Here is a 3,964-nt window from a genome sequence, read left to right as displayed (position 1 = left end):
TTCTCTCCTGTGTGCACTCTCTGATGAACCGTCAGAGTCTGTGATGTAGTGAAATTCTTCCCACAGTCAGTACAGGAATACAGATTCTCTCCTGTGTGTTTTTGTAAGTGTATTTTTAGCTTTGATAGAATTGAGAAAAACTCCTCACAATGTGGGCAGTGGTGAGACGTCTTAGCTCTGTGATCTTCCTGCTGTTGCTCTCTGGATGTAGAGAATGTCTCAACATGGTCTCCTGTATGAACAACATCAGAAGAACCAGTCAGTTGGTGTGATATACATGTCAATCAAATGTATTTTATGAAGCCCTTTTTACATCAGAACTTGTCACAAAGTGCTTTATAGAAACCCAGCCTAAAACCCCAAAGAGCAAGCAATGCAGATGTAGAAGCCATATCATCCTCCACTCACTATCACAAGGGTTAGTAACTACACTGACTCTTTTAATAGAACTTTAAAACATTGGCAGTTTGTCTACTTAACTTCTTTAGTCTACTCTCTGATCACTCCAGATAGCCCAGTGAATAAAACACATGCTGACAATACTGGTGTCAAACCATGTAAGTGTCAGTAGCATGAAATAATATCTACCTTCTCATTGAAACAGTTAATCATGAAACAGTTCTACTGCAACTTTTCATGCACAGTGAGAAGTTGGAATGAATAACACAAACTTAGATAGATAGAACCTGCTCTTACCATGAGAAACAGATTTCCCAATCTTCTCCTCCTCTTCCTCTTCTTCATCTTTAATGTTGATATTCCGCTCCAGTGTTTGACGGCAGTCTTCCAGCTTCACTGATGCCATCTCTGGATCCTGCATAGCAAACTGGGCTCCACTGTCACAATCAGGACCCAATGACTGTAGGTTTGGACTCAGTGTGGAAGGAGAGAGGCTGGCTGGGTTTGTCCTCACTATTGATGTTACCGGCATCAGATTTAATTCTAGTCGTCCTGTAGTAAAATTGAGAAACAGACACAAAAAGTTAGTGTCTTGACAGTTCTTGCACTTTCTTTATTCTCTAAAAATATATTATATTTCTTCTTGTTAAATTATCTAATTCAGTGCTTGACTTGGGCGGAAATAGGTGCCGGTACTCATTTTGGGTGACGGTACTGTTTATATTTAGGTGTAGGAGCTCCACAATACTGTTGAGCTAACATTCTATAAGAGGAACATGAGCTCAAGCGCTAGATATTTGAGGTGCCGGAACTTAACCTATAGCAGATTTTCCCAAATTCTTTATTTTTACTATTTTCTACATTGTAGATTACAAAGATTCTACAAAGCTGTCATCAAGGCAAAGGATGGCTACTTTGAAGAATCTAAAATCTAAAATATATTTGATTTGTTTAACACCTTTATGGTTACTACATGACTCCATATGTGTTATTTCATACTTTAGATGTCTTCACTATTATTCTACAATGTAGAAAATAGTAAAAAATTAAGAAAAACCCTTGAATGAGTAGGTGTGTCCAAACTTTTGACTGGTACTGTAAATGCATAAATGACAAAAGCCATTTAGTACAAGGTCACTGTTTGTTTTAGACAGCACTATGTACTATTTTCCTGAATTACCTTGTCTTCACTGTATTACTTCAATCAAAAACCAATTGCATTTTCCGTCCACACAATAGTAACATTTATTGATAAAAACAGAAACAACTGAATGTGTCTGAATATTAGTACACATGTAGAAAACGGATAATCATTACATTCAGCTTCAAAACAGTAGTGCAACCGTGAAATTGTCTCCCTGCTGCACTGAAATCCGTTGATGCTGACCGAGTGGGTGGCGCCATTTTACCAGCTCGTTAATTTGACACAAAACCAAAAATGCTAAACAAACTCGGAAATCTAAAATAAATGGATTCTTTATGAAATCACCTTGAGGAAATGATGTACATCCATTCAGACAAACCCAAAGTATCTAGCCATGTGACTTGTAAAATAGTTACCAGGTTTACTCAGTTTGACATAAAAATAACACATCAAACCTTTACCAGACGTGATAATACCTTAATGGATTTGTTACCTAGCATGGTATGACATGTTCTTTCGATATTAGAACGTTTAAACGTGCTATTACATACTGATATTACGTATTTTATAAAGTATTAGTTAATGTTTGGAATATTGAGAGCTGCATAAGGATTTGGAGGATGACATACATTCCATGTATATATTTCTGTCACTGGTGGGTGCCAGAAGGTATGCGGGCCAAGATAGCTGGGGGCAACTGGTGCTAATCTTAGAAGGAGTACGTGATGGAATATCCTGACTAGGGTGCAACACGATACCATATAGGGTGATCCTATATGTGGCGAGGAGTGACACTCAATAATGGTTGGCAACTGTTGGATGGAATTAGCTCGGAAAATAATAATAATAATATTACATACTTTGAACCAACTCTCCATCTAAGTGTTGAACTATTATCTTGCATACTGAATTACTTGATGTCAGAGAAACTTGTCATAACACATACCTACAGTAATAAATAGAAATGGACACAAAGGTTATCTTCTTGACATCACAGTTCTGGCGCTTTCTTTATACTGAGGAATGGTGCGTGCCTGCCTGGAACTTCCTGTTCCCCCACTACCACAGTGCAGCCACAGATAGAACAATGAGACAGATATTTCACTGGATGTATAATTGTGAAGCATCCGGTTGGCGTTTCCACTCACTACCAAATATGTGAGAGGAAGCCCACTGGCCGGCAGTGGGAGAAGATGGAAGGAGATGGATTTTGGCCGATATTCTGCAAATGTTCTAATCGATGAAACATCTGATCTTAATACAGTTCTGTTCCCAAAACTAAAATCTGTTATGCACAGAGTGGACTAAGTTTTGTGGACAACTATTTTTTTAAATCACGTTATTTAGAAGGAACGTAAAGGCGAATTGAGTTATTGCACACATGCGCTTCACAGAGGAGGCGTTCCCTAACAGAAATATGCAGATGTGTGCTAGAACACACCAATAGGATCTCGCTAGCTCGTGCTTGGCTCTGCCCACTATGACTCATCTGTTCCCATTGGAAACGACCAGCTGTGGTCTATCTTGGTTTAGTTATAAGAAATATTTGGTGCAACCGTGCGTGCGTTCAGGGATCCTTGGGATGGCCCTGCCCCATTATATGAGAAGGGCGGTGCTTAATTTGAGATGGATCCTCCGGTACCTCTCAGTTTTGTAGTCTATGATTCCGGAACCCATTTACCAGAATCAGGTAGCCTACCTCTTGTGGCAAGAAAAATAATTTCCACTGTTTGCAATGTAAAAATCCTAATAAAAGCAATCAGAGTAATTACATTTAGATTCCTCTGTAATTGTCATGACCCCTAAAAAAACATAATGTGAAAAGGTGCATGATATTCTAAGAATTGGTTAATGTTGGGCCGTCTTGGGTTTATGGTTTGAAAGAGAGAAGCACGCCTGTATCTCTCACAGAAATACAATGACATTCACTTTCTATGATCTCTCTCCCTCTCTGTGCTGTTATAGATATAAGCTGGCAACTCTCTTCTCTCCAGCATTGCACTTCATCATTTATCTCCTAATAGAATAATAGCTGTGGGAAGTGTGCTGGAGGTGCTGCAGCACTCTGCAGTCTGTTCAGAAAGATATTAAATAATTCCCAATACTACACCAGGAGTAAGACTAGAATTTCGCCACAGAGGATCCATAGCTAATTAAAAAAAATAGTCTAGCTGTGGATTGTGTGTAGCCAAATCACAAGGCATGCCTAACGTGTGGCAAATCTGTCAGTTAACAGTGTGCTGCCAAAACAGGCCTTTCACAAATGTTTCTAATACAATCGCTGGAAAACACAGGTTGTAAAGCAAATGGATCCTGCTGAAAATAAAATACTAATGTCTGTATGTTACCAAGTTATCAACTTCCAAATAGACCTATTGAGCGAACAGCAGTGTTTAAAAAAGTAAAGCAAGAGAGAGATAA

The sequence above is a fragment of the Coregonus clupeaformis genome, unplaced genomic scaffold, assembly GCF_020615455.1.
Source record: "Coregonus clupeaformis isolate EN_2021a unplaced genomic scaffold, ASM2061545v1 scaf2088, whole genome shotgun sequence".
NCBI classification, from domain to species: Eukaryota; Metazoa; Chordata; class Actinopteri; order Salmoniformes; family Salmonidae; genus Coregonus; species Coregonus clupeaformis.
Note: the sequence above shows the minus strand (reverse complement) of the source record.